The 16,888-nt window shown below is 41.4% G+C and overlaps 1 protein-coding gene across 4 annotated transcripts in view; it reads left to right on the forward strand.

Moving 5' to 3' along the window:
• The window catches only part of GRID2 (glutamate ionotropic receptor delta type subunit 2), a 1,419,908-nt gene that overhangs the window by 754,533 nt on the left and 648,487 nt on the right, over nucleotides 1-16,888 (forward strand). The gene's annotated exons all lie outside the window — the stretch shown is intronic.

Below are 16,888 nucleotides of genomic sequence, written 5' to 3' on the forward strand. Positions count from 1 at the left end.
CAAAATGGTAAAAGACGTTGTAAAACTCAGGCATGCACTACATGTCATGTTCACAAGACCATAAAATGTTCAGTGCTAACGGAAGCTTGCTACTAACCTGATTTAAAAATTGATACCTAGGAGAAGAAGTGAACATCTGGTTTTAGTTTTTAAAGAGTACATTAAGGAAACAGGACAATAAAAGGAGAATTAAAAAAAAAAACAATAGCAAGTATCAGTTAAATATATTAGTGTAATATAAGGGTATAAATAATAAATGTATTACACACAAATCAATAAGAGAGGCAGAGAACTTGGAGTCTCTCTGGAGAACTGGACTGTCTTTTCTCTGTATGCATAGAGAGATTTGTATTAATCATTGTCTCAACAGAGACTATACTTTAGTTGGAATTAACTGCAGGGTCCCTCCAGGTGTTAACTGCCTTGTTCATCTCTGTCAATCTAGTCAATCGACTTACTACCTCTCCTAGCAGTATCACCTCCTCTTGTTTCTCTCTGTTCTATTTATATAATTTTTTTTTGCTATTTTCTCCGTAACATCTGCCATAGTAGGTTGTTGCCTGTGAAAACTCATGCCTCTCTGAACCAGTCAGTCTTTAAGGGGGTACCTTACCCTCTGTCCTGTATGCCCAAGTACCTCATTTTTTCATGGCTCTCTTTCTGGACAGGTTTTTTTTGTTGTTGTTCTAAAAGAAAAAACAGCTTCCCCTTAGCTCACTTCAGTAACAGCCTTTGAAGTATGTTGTTTTCCAGAGTGGAATATTCCTAGTTCCTTTTTTGAATGCAGATTTCAAATATAAACAGGGTTAACTATTCTGAGCTCTTTAACTTTGCTTATGAGAAAATGTGTTGATTAGAAATCCACACTTCATATAAAAGATATTTGCAATTGCAGGACCTAGTTGATTCCATAATAGTTTCACTGTAATGGAAACATTAGTGCATTCTTAATGCTAAAATGCAAAAATGAAAATAAAAATGTCTGTGCCATGTTTCTCCCCTTCTCACTGCTCCCAAGCAAAACAAAATACAAAATGACCAGTGCAGGCACTCAGTTATTATACTAGCAGTGTGTTTTGTTGATGAGAGTTCTTTGGATCTGGTTTCATTAACTCCCCATTAAATTATTACTAGCTGAAACTCTTGAGATGGAATTTTTCAAGGTTGTACAAATTGCATAACTCTAATTAGTTCCTGAGGAAGCAGAGTTGATCCAATACTCTGTATATTGGGAAAACACTCTGGCTGCATCCCCACATGCAGAGGCATGAGTTTCCAGGGGTACAAAAAGCAGCAGCCTGCATCTGTGCTGCTGCTTTGGGCCCCAGGGCATGCCCCTGCACACGAGCTGCAGTGTGTAACAAATTGTCCTGGGTGGGGTACGGGAGGCTGGGGCCAACATCTGTGATGGCCTCAGCAGCCTTACCTGGGATCCTGGTGGCCTCCTGTGGCAGCAGCAGTGCTGATCCATCTGCACACAGCCTGGCTGGCAGACAGTGTCTGGCTCTGGACGGGCAGGTTCCATTTCTGACTGTGTATGATGCTGCCATGTGTGCCATGCTGCTTTTTGTGGCGTTTGTTTGTTTGTTTGCTTGTTTGTTTTGTTTTGTTGGGGAGGGTTTATACCGGGACATCCTGATACCAGTTTTTGGCATCACGCTGCAAATTTGCAGCATGGTGCACAGTTGCATGTTCACCACATGCAATTTGTAGTGTCACAAATGGGTTGGAGATGCAGCAAACAGCATATGCGTGCTTGTCTGGACATGCCCTCTGAGCTTACTAAAGTGGGCACCTGAGCAAAAGTCATGAACATATGGGGTAGGAAAACATAATATGTTACAGTAAATGGAATGCCATTGCAGTCACTGCAATTTCTTCCCCTTTTGTGGTCTCTGTATTTTTCATTTTGTGCCAATTTTAACTGTTCCATTACGGTATGCTATTCTTCTGTTCCTTTGTCAGGATCTCTCCTTAGCACAATGTGAACCCAATTATGTTCATCTTCAAACTGAACTTTTAACTCCCTGTGCCAGTGAGTTTTAAGAGAGCCATGTTTACCCATCTGAAATAAGACAGTCTTGTCCTTTAAGAGGGAGGAGACAACCCTGTGGTAGAAGCTCAGCTATGGGTGTAGCTAATGAGAGAATATGCCACTAACAGTTAAAACCCCAGAGGAGAGAGTAGTGAGTCAGGGGAAGGAACAGCTTGGGGCAGGAGGCAGACTGGAACCCAAATAAGTTAACTACTTGGAAGGAGCTACACCATGGTGCTGTGCCAGAGCTAAAGGGCCTCTCCTACTGACCAAAGAAGGACTCAGAGTTTTGTTTATGAGTTTGTTTGTTCATTCTGTGCAATGATTCTGTATTTGGAAGATTAGCTGAGGAGCTCCCAGGAGAGCAAAACTAGCCTGCAAGGCAGCAGTGCCACCAATCGATTTACTTCATCAATTTTTTCTTTTATCAGTATAAAACAATCAATACACGTGGCATACCCATTGTACAGAATTGGGTTAGTCTTATATAACTATTGTTTAACACTTATTTGACTTTTACAATGGCTTGACTTACAGACTTTGCCTATACTGAAGGGCTTCTCAGTAGTTAATAGAAGAAGTTAGCTCTAAAGAACACTAAACACTCAAGATAAAGCCATGAGCATGTGCATTTGTATTTTCATTAGAAGTGCTAGGAAATGGGAAGATGATAAGAAATATTTAATTGAAGAAATGGGGAATCTTAAAAAGAAAGCAGAACCTCCCATTTTTATTTCTGTTTTTGTTTATTTTTTAAGAAAAAAAAAAAGTACACATTTCTTTAAAATGTCACCCGTGCTATGGATCCTTTTGTTACTCGAGTTTTGGCTAGATATTTGATCTAGATATAGGCAACAGCATTAAACCAACTCTGTGCAATATATTTCATAGAACAAGTTTACTTGTGATGGCCACGTTATTGGGACATCTTCCATGGAATTGATACAGCCTACTGAAAGTGAATGGATATGCTGCTGCTGCTGTTGCTTGGGTTATTATTAGCCAAAATGCCACCTAATGAGCATGTATCCAGGTTGTAGTCATATTAGTCTAGATCCATGGTTCTCAACCTTTTTTGTACCATTTTTAAATATTAATGACCAGTCCTGACCCAGTGCCTGTCACTCCTGACCTGCTGCCCCCCACTATTCCCAGTCCCAGCCCCCCCATGTGTGTGGCAAGGGGTGTGTATGGTGGGTATGGGGGGCTCCAAGGAGCCCCTTGCAGGCTGAAACACCATGTTTTTCTCCTTTAAAGGAGAATCCATTATTAAAGTTTGCTGATCAATTTTTAAAGTTTATTTGTGAGCTTTATTTATTCTTGCAACCCACAGGTTGAGAAACACTGGTCTATAGGCAAAAGGAATCAAAACTCATGGAAGAGGTGATGTCTTTTATTAGACTAACTAGATATTTGCAACCAAATTATTTTATTCATTTGCAAGCTTTTGACCACATATACCCTTCATCAGGCATAGAAGAGAGAAAAGATTGTAAAAGTTCTCCCAGGTAGAAATGAAAATACTTGCTGAATACGTCTAATGATCATGCATTCAGCAAGTACCTAGAGATTAAAGTATGCTTAACCAGGTGTTAAATAAGCATGAATTTCTTGGCTTTATTCTTTTTTATAAAGTTCCCAAGCACAGTTTAAAGGTAATAATGGCAGAATGCAAAAAAAAAAAATCAATACTGATTCTTTTTTGCTTTTTTTGCATTTTAATTAATTTATTTGACTGTATGTTGCTCTATTTCCTCTTAGAAATATATATATTACGTCTTTAAAAAAGATACCTTTCTGTCTTAATTGGAACAATGGCTGCGCACAAGGGCTCCTTAATAAAAATGAGTCTACTTGAAACAATAGGCTTTTCATTGGTTTGTTGAGTGATTTAATTAAATGTGAACAAACTAGGGTTATCTATCATTTTGCATGCCCCAGTATACTTTTTGTTATATATAGGACCTCCAAACAGTGTGAATGGGTTGCAATACCTAGAAGACAAATATAAAGTCTACACTGCTTCTTCATACAGCAGAATCACATCCTAAATACTTGTTGTAATGAAACAAGTAGAGGCTGGAAAAAACCATTTATCCTACATGCCTACTTCCTCAGATTCCTCAGTGTTTTGTTGGATTATGGAAAATGGAGCCTAGCTCTGAATCATTACTGCTTTAAATTTAGAAAAGCAGCTCTTGTTTCGTCCATCTCTAGAAACAAGATGCTCTGAGTTATGTTTGACTATGAAAAACTGTGACAAGTATCTTAGAAAAACCTTTAATGGATTATTGATTATCAGTACGGAAAGGAAGGATTTTTTAAAACAACAATGATAATAGTTATGCAAGTGCTTTAAACAATAAGTATTTATTACTTGAATATATTACTATTTCTACTATTTCTATGGAGCTAATGATGTGCTTGGCACTTTAAAAATCTAAAGTAAAATATGCTAATTGCCTAGAACAGATTACATTCTAACAACAAAATGCAGTAGTGAAATAGAAAGACAGTGAATGGTGTTCCCACATACCCACATTACCTCTGAGGATTTTCTGCCAGTTTCCATACAGCACCACATAGAACTTTAGTAATCTACGAACATGAAATAGCCAGACCTTGTCAAAGGCTGTGTCTAAAGTTATCCAAAAATGAGTGCTAATGTTATAAAAAGAAAACACTTCATGGAACTTTTCATTAGTTTTATCTCATGCTCTTAGTCTGAATAATCTGGAGTTTAATCATGGTTTCATCAATAGTTAATTGACAGCTACAGATAAAATACAATAACCTTTGTTATTGTAATATTGGTTTCATTCTTAGATGAGTAAGAAAGTTCCAGCTGAACTGTGTTAGAAATTAGTCCTAAAGGATTACTTTTTGTGAATTCACTTACTCTTGTCTGAAAATTTCCTGACCTTTAAGATTTTTGTTTTAGTAAGTCAATGAGACCTTTCACAAGATTTTTAATAGAAAGGCAATCCTGTCATTTTGCTAGATGTTGGCATTAAAAAGCTGAACTGCCTCTTAGGGTATTGTCAGACATTATACTTAGGTGGTGCTAACAGTGGAGTCTAGAACCTGGTTCTGGTGTGGCACCAGGGGTGAGACCAAAAATCAGCTGAATTTTGGTCTCAAGACTGAGGTTGCACTTGGGCCAGTTCAAGATTGCAGGGTGGTACTAAGTGTGTCTACACATTCACTCATTGCAAAGTGATAAGTTTATTGCTCGCGGGTGCACTGACTGAATATGCACCTGGTATCATAGTACATCAAACCAGTTTAGAGCAGTTTCAGCTGGGAGGGGTTCTGGGGGTCAGCCTGCCAGCTGCTTCACCCCAGCTCAATATGCTGTGGATGGGCTGGCTGGGTATTTAGCATGGGGCTTGCTGGGAGGCAATTCCCACACTGAAGCACCCTCATGCCCCATGCCCCACTGTGTCAGTGTCTATATATGTGCTGCTATGGAGTAAAAAATTCCACAGCAGAATATTACTTGTATTTACAATAACTACCCAGCTGCAGAGTTTATTAGTTTACTCCAGCCTAATAGCCCTGCACATGTAGAAGTTGAGACATTTACTGTGGAGCTAGGTAGTCAGCTAATAAATAGCTCATGTAGACATGCCCACTATGCCCTATATTTAGACTGTAAATTTAGATCACAGATCTATATGTAGATTATAGTAAGCATTAATGTGCAACTGTTCACAAGTTTTTTAGATATATTGATGCTTACTGTATCTAAATATAACACATGCTAAGCATAACATGTAAAAATACTGTTGGGGAAGTCGAGTTTCTTGTAATGATATGGGATCTTTGATTTATGGTTATTTCTATTCAAGTACAGGTTTCCCTCAATTTACACTAAATATGCGTTCCTGGAGAATGCTGCATAAAGCAAACCCACTTTACAATGTAACAAGTAGGGACAGGTTCCCATGGCAGTGAGGGAGGGAGTGAGGCTGGGACTCAGGAAAAGGCAGGGGGAGGGGTGCTGCTCCCGGGGCTGCATAAGGCAGCAAAGCAGAGGAACAGAGTGGCATTCACCCCAGCCCTGGCTGCAGCGGCCCTGGGAGTGGCCAGTGCCAGCTGCCTGCAGCTGCTGGGCTACACTATGCTCCACCTGTCCCCACTCTTCTCTGCTCCTGAACTGTACTATGCCCTGGTGTAGGCAGCTGGTGTCAGCTGCTCCCAGGGTCACTGCAGCTGGGGCTGGGATGAGTGCTGTACCCCGTGCTGCCCGGGGCTCCACTTGTCTGCACTCACCCCAGCCTGTGCTGAAGTGGCCCCAGGAGCAGGCAACACCAGCTGCCTGCATCATGGTACGGCGCAGCCCAGGAGCTGGGGTGAGCCTAGGCATGGTTCATGGTGCTGCCCAGCAGCTGCAGGCAGCTGGCACCGGCCACTCCCAGGGCTGTTGCAGCTAGGACTGGGATGAGTGGAGTCATGGCCCTTTGTCCTCCCCCCACAGAATTACCTGCTTGGGAGGAAGGGCATCTATGCTGATCGCATAAGAGCAAATTTATTTCGCATATAATGAATTATGGGTCTAAATATGCTCTTCGCATGAGACCAAATTCGCATATAAAGAACCCGCATAAATTGAGGGAAACCTGTACCCTCTATTCTTTTATAGTTGTTATAAACAACAAGCTGTGGCAAGGGGTTCCAAACTTATCATCATCGATACTTAGTTGCAGATTATCCTATCAACTGTGTCAGTGGTTGAGTTTTTATACAAATCACTGCTCCACTGGTGCAGAGCACATGGGAAATATTTCTCAATAGGGTACACACATATTCTAAGGAAAAATATTTGTTTTGAAATGTATATGTTGCAGTGAGAAATGAGGCAAAAAAGGTTCAATTTCTTCTCTGGTCAAGGACTAACTTGAATGTTCCCATAGCAACCAAGCTCAGTACTTTCCTTAGGCAGCTGCTGATTACAGTTTGAATTTTATTTGCATTCATGATTAAGGAGGAGTATAAAAGGACTGAGGTAAAGAATTAAAAAAGCAATAAGAGGATAAAAGACCTTTCAATCAGTGTTCCTCAGGAGCTTTAATTAAAAAAAAGGAGAAAATGAGAGAGGGAGAGTCTAAACTTTTAGAATTTCTTTTATGTAATGGCTGTAGCAATGATATTAGAGAATTTACTGGCATCAACTTGAGCCTCTGCAAATTACACACAGTTTTACCTCACATAGAAGGCCAGGTAGATAACAACAGTTTTGAAGTGATAGCTAATGTGTTTTAAAAAAAGAATAATTACATATTTGTAGCCTGAAACTCTAGTATTAGTGTAAAGGAACTTTATTATCTTTCAAGAGTTCAAATCATGCAACATGCTTTCTGTAAGATTGCTGTTATATGATATATAGAGATATTAAATGTTGCTGTATTTTAGCTTTTAAGTCTGTAAGTGTTTGTTCTGTCATGTGTAATGCGTAGGGAGAAAAACAGCCACCCCGTGAGCTTCCTGCATTGCAAATGTACCACAGATTTATTTGAGGATCATGAACATTCAGAAACAAAGGGACACTGCATAGACCAAGTTCTTCAATTTGTAACATGAACATTTCCACTGATTTACTGGTGTTGTATGCCTAAAGCAGAGAAAAGTTCAGCCTTACAGATTGCACATTGATCTACAGCAGTCAACAATCCCCATTCTTGCTGATGAGAGGGTTGTGTATCAGAGGCAGAAGAGATGAGGTATTCTAAAAGAAAATGTCTCCAAAATGGTTCAGTTTTCTCTTGCCTACCTTCTCAAAAGGAATTTCCAGTCCTACTACTCTCTCAAGGTGGCTGGGTTTGCAGTTTGCCATGGAAATACACATACACATGTGCAGCCATGGGAGCGGCCTCCATTTATGCATGTTTGTGTGAAGATTTTATTTGGGAGGATAATTATTTTTTATAACATTCTGCAGAAGTAAAATTCATAGATTCATAGATGTTAGGGTTGGAAGGGACCTCAATACATCATTGAGTCCGACCCCCTGCATAGACAGGAAAGTGCTGGGTTCAGAAGACCCCAGCCAGATGCCCATCCAACCTCCTCTTGAAGATCCCCAGCACCACGTCCCTTGGGAGCCCATTCCAGACCTTGGCCACTCTAACTGTGAAGAAGTTTCTCCTAATGTCCAGTCTAAATCTGCTCTCTGGTAGCTTATGACCATTATTTCTTGTGACCCCCAGAGGCACCTTGGTGAGTAGAGCCTCACCAATTCCCTTCTGCGCCCCCATGACGAATTTATAGGCAGCCACAAGGTTGCCTCTCAACCTTCTCTTGTGGAGGCTGAAGAGGTCCAGGTCCCCTGAGGAGGTCAGTTTCATAGTAATTTCTGGTCTTGAGGTGACACCAAGGAGTTATGGACCTGTATCTAAAACCCTTGGCTGCAAACAGACACTGACCATGTGACACCATAAAATTTATTTTATGTGAATAGATGTCTCAGGTTTTTGTTTTGCTTAAATTTTGTGGTGGCCATGACCCCAGTTATAATTTTTGCCACCTTTTGGAGTCAATGTTCCTGCCCCAAGAAGCAACTTCCCTGGTGTCACGGGGTGGGGTCCTAGGAGAGGCCGTGATCTCTCCTAGTGCCCCCTACCATGCCAAGTTGGTGTCAATGCACCCTCACCATCTTGCCCGCCATGTCTTTGATGTAAGTAGTGTTAAGGGAGACTGCATTTTGTCCTCTTTGACACGGTACCCCTCATGTATCCAAGTCTGTGCTCCATCTTAGATGATTCCGTGCACTAGAGCCTTAGGGGCTACGCGTGGCTCCTACTTCCCCTATACCATGCCCCAAGCTTTGCAGATGTACCGGACGTTGTATGGCCACTCGCTTGCCGCGCCCTCATGGGTTTCCTGGCCCTGTCTCAATTGCCTGCGCCCTCCTGCGGATGCTCCCTGGTCTCTCTTGTGGCCGTGCCCACACTGGGGCCTCTCACAATTGGGGCTCAGGTGGCCATAGCTGTGCCTGGCCCCCCAAATCCCCTCCTCGGGTCTTAAAGCAAGTGCCCGCTCTGGGGTTTCTCACTTGCACCCACCCTGGGGATTCTCACAATTGGGGCTCGGGTGGCCATAGCCGTGTCTGGCCCCTGAATCCCCTCCTCAAGTCTTAAGCGAGCGCACTCTGGGGCTTCTTGCCTGCACCCACCTGGGGCTTCTCACAATTGGGGCTCAGGTGGCCGTAGCCGTGCCTGACCCCCAAATCCCCACCTTGGGTCTACAAGTGCCTGTGGGCCTCAGGCAGCCTTGGCCTTACCTGGCCCCCAATACTCCGTGCCCCTTCTCAGGGCTGGGGTCAGTGCACCCCTGAATGTTGTGCCCTCTCTGGCACCGGGGTCCCCACACTACCGTGGAGCCCCTATGAAGCCTCCTCCAACCCCTAATAGCCTCACCCAGTCCTCCCGTCTTATAAAACTATGACCAGAAAACTCAAGCTCCTGGGCTACAACGTAAACTCTAAGCCATCTGGCTAACCATTATTCAGCTCCCTACCAGGGCTTCCTCCACCCAGTATCCTTGAACAGAAGCTGCTCAGGCCATCAGGCTTCCCTACTCTGCCTACTCCAGCAGAGCTCCTTCTTTCTTGGCTGCAAGTGGGGAACTCACTCCCCAGTCTCAGCCTGGATCACCTTTATATAGGTCAGGCCCTGCCCCCTTCCAGTCAGCTGACCAAACTGCAGTTGCCCTGGCAACCGGCACCTGTACCTCTTTATAGGAGCAGGGCACTTTAGTGCCCTGTGACACACCTCCCCCCTTACGTTAAAGATTCAGTAGGAGCAGGGCACAGAGGTACCATGCAACACCTGGCTTCAGGGGAAAAGGCAGCCCTGGGGCTGGGGCCAGCACCTGAGCTTTCTGTCTCACTAAGGATGCAAATTGCAATCCCTGCCTTGATGAGATGTGGCATCTCCAATCCATCTTTGACTGACCATTGCAGCTGGGATCCTACCCTCTGAAAAATCTGGTCCCTTCAAGATATTTTGGTTTGAGAACCCAAAATAACCATTTTTTGAAGATATTGATCCATACGCTTGTCCATATGACATTCATTAAAGAAAGAAGGAAATATGGCTTCAGGTTACTGAACTGAAAAAAATCTCCAATATGAATTTGTATATGTTAATCGAAAGGAACTCAATCTCAGTTTACCCAGAGAAGGATATGGGTAAGTAAGGACAAAGATTTCCATAATCCCACTTCCCACACACACAGAAAACATTTGGAGCATTATTGAATAGGCACCTCCAACCACTTTTATTTAGTTTGCAGTTTTTCTTTCCTTTATTTGATTTGATTCTATTTTACTCTCTTTCCCCCCCTCCTGTCATCTGTGAGCCTTCTGATCACTCCTTGTTTCTTTGTCTTTTCCTTTATAATTTTCACAGCTTTGACTCTTCATATCCATTCCTGCTCTCTCCCTTTCCATTATTTTGCCCTCCCTTTAGCTGTCTCTCTACTATTGATGTATTTTTGAGAACTTCACAGCTCTTACAAGAGCTAATGCTGTCCTCCTTAAAAAATATGTTAGACTCTTCGTCCCAGATGTATTGTTCCCTCAGGAAACAACATGTTTTTTTCTAATATCTGAGAGAACTTTCTACTCCCCATAGTGACCATTTAGATCTTAATCCTCCATTAATTTGTTAACCTTAGGTATCTGAGTAGTCTCATCTTTAGTGAGACTGCTGTCAAGCTTGACCTGTTGCATGCAAGTCTCAGGAGGACTGGTGCTTTAGAAAGTAAATTTTGGAAGTGATATCAGTAAGAGTAGATATTTTCTTTCCAAAAGTTATAGCACTGAGCTTTTATCTGGAAAGAGAAACTTTCTATCTTACTAGGAAAATTGATTCAGCTGAGAACATAGTCTTACACCAGAGATATATAAAGTGCATTATTGAGAGACTCACAGGATTGAAAATAAAGTAGAATATAAGGTAGGCCTAATTTTAATAGAGATAATGGAAACTGGGTATTGTGACAGGATTACAAGAAGTTATCTCTGAAGATACAGAATTTTGAGTCTATAATGTAAAAACACTGCAGGACTATAGTTCCCCATTGTACTTACTGTACTAAACTCATTGTGCCCCAAAGGGGCTTCTAAAATAAATAACAGGAAACAGCTGGATTCTAACCATTTCTGACCAATGAAGAATTGTGTCTCAGTTGGTATGAAGCCAGCACATATGTGCCAGCTGTCCTACCCCAGTGTAGGGAGTATTTTATTTACTTGAATCTAAGACGACCCTGCATTTAACATGAATCCCCAATAATTGGATTCTGTATATGAAAAATGTATACATTTGTTATAGCTTTCCATGTATAGAATCTAATTATTAAAGAATGATCTTTAATTCATCCTGCCCCTGTTGCAGGGAGTAGGTAGCAAGGAGGCAGGTCATGTGGAGAGGTCAATTGCCATCTAGTCTCTGCCTGTTCTCCCCCAGCCTCTGCTTTCTGCTATGCCCCCTCCCCCCCCACACACACAGTCTCAGCTCCATGCTAGCAGACTCCAGGCCTGTTTTAGCCTGGGGCACTGAGCCTGGTCCCAGCCTGGCCCCATAGCAGCCATGCTGGGTGCTCACTGCTGCTTTGGGGCCATGCTCAGTGCCTCAGGCTGAAGCATATTTAAAAGCCTGTCTGTATAAAGCATGGGCATGGGAGAGAGGAGGAAGAGGGGCTGGCAGGGAAACATGCTGCATGGAAAGGGAGATGGAGGGATTCAATGTCTTCATCAATGACCTTGAACATGGCATAGACTGCATCCACAGCAAGTTTGTGAATGACGCCAAGCTGTGGGGAAGAGTGGATATGCTGGAAAGCAGGGTTAGGATTCAGAGTGACCTAGACAAATTCAGAATTTTAGGCCAAAAGGAATCTCATGGGGTGCGTCCAGACTAGCACGGCCATGTGGTATGTGGTGCTGCAAACATGTCTGCAGCACCACGTACTGCACAGTTGGGTGTTCTCCACACTGTGTGTAGTTTTTTCCCCCACAGTTTTTTGGACCCTGGGATAGCCAGGGGTAAAAAAAACTGAAAGAAAAAAAAACAGAGTAGTGTACGTGCCATTAGTGTGTGCTGCTGAGAAGTGGCCAGGCTACCTGGAATTATGTTGTGACTGCCAGACAGGCTCCACCCAGCGGGATCACTGCTGCTGCAGCACTAGATAAGGGGTCAGCAGAGTTCCCGAGGTAACTTGCTGTGTGCCAAAGTGTGCATGGCATGGGCATTCTCCAGGGGCGAGTAGCTGTGGTGCAAGGTGTGCTGCTGCCACTTGTCTCCGGGGAACCAAATGACTGTGCTTGTCTGGACACAGTCAGGAGGTTGAACAAGGACAAGTGCAAAGTCCTGCACTTGGGATGGAACAATCCCATGCACCAGGACAGGCTGGGGGCTGACTGGCTGGGCAGCAGCTCTGCAGAAAAGAACCTGGGGGTTATAGTGAACAATAAGCTGAATCTGAGCCAACAGTGTGCCCTTGTGTAAAGAAGGCTAATTGTTTACTGGACTGCATTGGTAGATGTGTTGCCAGTAGGTCAAGGGACATGATTATTCCCCTCTATTCAGCACTGGTGAGGCCACATCTGTATATTCACTACTGGTCCCCTCACTACAAAAAGGATGTGCACAAATTGGAGAGAGTCCAGTGGATGGTGCCAGAAATGGTAAGGGGAGCAAATGACTTATAAGGAAAGCCCGAAGGAACTGGGTTTATTTAGTCTAGAGAAAAGGAGACTGAGAGGGGATTTAATAGCAGCCTTCAAGTACCTGAAGTGGGGTTTGATAGAGGATGGAGCTAGGCTATTCTCAGTGGTGGCAGATGACAGAACAAGAACAACAGTCCCTTCCCCAAGTTGCACCAAGGGAAGTTTTGGTTAGATTTTAGGAAGAATTTTCTCACCACAAAGATAGTAAAACACTGTAACAGGTTACCCAGAGAGGTGGTATAGTCTCCATCCTTGGAGGTTTTTAAAATCCAGCTAGACAAATCTTTGGCTGGGATGATCTAGTTAGGGCTGGTCCTGTTCTGAGCACAGGGTTAGACTAGATGACCTCCTGAGGTCCCATCCAACCCTAAGTTTCTATGATTCTATGGGGAGAAGAAGCTGCAGGAGGGAGATGGTAGGGTGCAGGGACAGGCAGAAAGCTGAAGCCTGAGTCACAGCATCTACCTTCCCCCCTGCCCCTACCTGCCCCCCTGCCCCTACTTGATTCTAAGACAGGAGGATTACTTCCACATGTTAAAAGGCGGAGGGGGGATCTTGCTATACAATCGAGTAAATGTATATTGAGAACAGGGTCATATCAAGAAATGAGCTCTGTTTATCTTCAGCTGGGATATGTTCCCTTGGGTTTTATATACTGCTAGTGTAATTTAAAACAGTTCTTATCTAGTTTATGTTACTGCCATTCCACCTCAGTTCTCTAATCAGCATAGACTAGACTGACATATATTTCAGTTCTTCAGCCTGTGAATGATAATGGTCTGTGATTATGGAGCCAAAGCATTTGGGCTTAATTTATCAAGGACTGGTAAGGATCATGAGTATCTCTATTGACAGTTGTAGACTGTGTAAAGTTTCTAGTTACTAATCTAATGAAAAGTCACCTCCTCTGTAAAGAAAAGTTGGATTATATTTCTGGAACCTGAACTGATTTTGTGTTGTGTCCTGTAAAATGCATCTCTTTAATTGCTGTGAAACTGAGTTACAACATGACATAACTATGGACTCTCACATAGCACAAAAGAAACTGTTCTTAGGATTAGGCAGATAGCACATATCGTGGATCAATTGTAGCTGATGTGTACCACAAAGTAGACTGACACTAAGGAGTATATGGGACTTTTAATGTTTTTGAATTGGTGAAAATTTGAGAAAAAGAATTCCTAATAGCATAAGGGAGGAATTGGAGAAAAAGAATTCGTAATAGCATAGTGGAGCACATTTGAATCTAAACTAGAAAGCAATCTGAATATTTTGTGGTATATCTAACATGAATTCGGACCTGGTAGGAGAGATGAAGCTTAAATGACAGCTTCCATAGAACTTTTGCTTATAGATATATCCTTTAATATACCGCATTTTCTCTCACACATTGATCCCTGGAATAAGATTTTTTGAAAGGCAGAATGAAGGAAGTATCAAGTAACTGAATAGCAATAGCTAGGGAGCCAAGCCACCTGTGGATTGCAGGCAAATTTTACTTTGTTTTCCCCAGTTGGGTGCCAAAAAATTATCTTGCCACATTTTCTCATATATATTGTGCACTCCAGTTTCCAGCAGCTGCATTTTGGGGAAAAGGTGTGCATTATGTGTGAAAAATTTGGTATTTAAAAATTACCTTGAAATCATGTTTCCACCTAAGTAACAGACATAGAGAGGAAGACTTCACAAAATCAGGAATTTGGGGAAAAAAAATGTTTCTTATTAATGAATTAGAATCTCTGTATTCATTTCCTGATATTAACATGGATTTACTATATGGCTTACCTTAAGTGTCATTGATCTGAAAAAAAATATCCATAAATATCCATAATCTTAACAGAACCAAATACAGTGCAGATGATTCAATAACAGATGCTTTAGTTATAACCCCTGGCTTTAGCATTTAGAAATGATCTCTATATACTTGAATTCAAGGGAATGTTTTAAAGTTCCTGGCTAAAATGCACTGCAGTCTAATTCAAGCTAGCTAAAGATTCTGGACATACTTCAGGTAGTTGGAAAATAATAGTAATTAACTATTAATGAATTAAATATATATTGTCCTGGACTTCTAGATATTTTTCATGAAGAACATGGAGATATTGGACTGCTTTCTTTATGCTTAGTTTTATATTCCTTATTTGACTTCTGCTGGAAAAGACAAAAGCCATTCCTAAAGGAATAAGATTTTCTGCTCCTAATTCTGTCTTCAATTTTATTATGTCATTTCTCTTTGTACAAAAGGGTGACATAATGCTTTGTGACATTCACTTACTTTGGAGAGCATAACTTTTTTGTTTTGCAACTATTTGTATATTTTTTTCACCTTGCTTATGAGGATCGATAATGTGGCAAACCTCAGTTTGTGGAATTCTGTCAAGTCATTTGCATAACAACCTGAATATTTCCTATGTATTCTAAATATGAGATTTTTGACAAACAACTGTTTCTAGTTAACAGGGTTTTTTTTAACTTTGGCGAGCCTTTGGCACGCACTTATCCTGAAAATCTGTTGTTCCAACATTTTCTCCTTAAATCAGCAAGTATACTATGGTAGGAACTAATGCCTCTATCAGAACTATTAAATGTAAATTATAGTAGATTGATTGGCTTGTGCTCAAGCCAACAGTTACCCTCTGGTTATTTTTGCTTGTTTTGTCCAAATTGAATGAATAAGACTAGAGCTAATACAACTAATCATAATTAAAAATGAACTTTTTTTTCTTTCTTTTTTCTCCCAAGATCGTTTTAAAGTAAAACTCATTGCAGAACATTCTGTGAAGTCCTCCCTGAAGGTTTTGAAACAGAATATTTTCATTTCAGAACTTTCATATTCCTAGAGCTGGATTCTCTTCACATCTACAACAATATAAGTGATAAACAACTGCTGAAATCAATGGAGCTATACTGGTCAAAAACTGTGCACTTGAAAGGAAATGTAGGCCTGCTATGCTTTCACTGTGGTTATTACACAGGGATTGTTGACAATCAGACATGAATCAGTATTTCTCACTGCCAGGATTTTGTATTCGAATTATACTTACAAATTTTGAGCAGTCCCTGCAAGTCCAGTGACTTTTCAAGAATGTCTGTTGTATACACATGTTCTGCAGGCAGTGGTTAACCAATGAGGAAACCTTTCTGTATCGCCTTCTTTAAAGGTTAGACAAATCCTCACAGTGACACCAAATATAACTTGGAATTGGGGTACCAGGGGCCAATTTCTTTGTTGGTTTCTGGTTAATGCTAATGCATTTCATTTCAGACAAACAACTTTGGTTTGGTAACTTTGGTAGTAAGGCAGCTTGGCAAGGTACATGGTTCTTGTGTTTATTTTTATCCCTTTTGTATCTGCCTGTTATTTGACAGCTCCTTAGCACTCTGGCTAATGACTCAGCCAGCTCCTCATTTCCATGATATTTAGTCAATGTGATGCCTCCAAGGTAATTGGCAATGTGGACTGTCATTGCACTGTGACATTTTTCAAGAGGGGGCTAACAGGAATTCTGCCCGCAAAGAAGTCATTAAAGTTGGACCTTACTCTTGTCCTACATCTCATAAATATGAGTTTATTGCTTGCCCCACGGCATCTGTACAAATTGCCAGAAGGATAGTGTGAAGTAAACATTGCTCTCCCTGCTCTGTTGCTTTCTCATCTCTGGTTCCTCCAATGCATTGAAGTTATCTGAATGCATGAAATTCTTTCTTGTGTCACTTTAATCATCTTGATTTAACATTTTTTTGACAGTCCTTTGAGAGAACTTTTAATTAAGCAATAAGATGTGACAAGGTTTGTGCTTATCTAGAGAATAATCAGAATCACTCTTATTACTTATAAACCAAAGATTCAAAGTTTGCTCACTGTTTTTTTCTTTGTTTGTTTTATGCTTTTGATAAGAATATGCATGGTTTGAAGTTGCATACATGTTAGTTTAGGTCTCTAGTAGACATTAGATTTGTCACACTTTATATGTGAGCATCACACAATAATTCATAACTTTCTAGACATTAAATCAGTTTCTCCCTGGATACAATGATGAATCAGCCACAAAAGTTGCTCATTGAAAAAGGAACTTCTTTGTCACAAGGAAGTATTCTGTAATAATTTAACATTTGGC

Source organism: Crocodylus siamensis, chromosome 2, assembly GCF_052110815.1.
Source record: "Crocodylus siamensis isolate JL-2025a chromosome 2, ASM5211081v1, whole genome shotgun sequence".
In the NCBI taxonomy this organism is placed as follows: domain Eukaryota; kingdom Metazoa; phylum Chordata; order Crocodylia; family Crocodylidae; genus Crocodylus; species Crocodylus siamensis.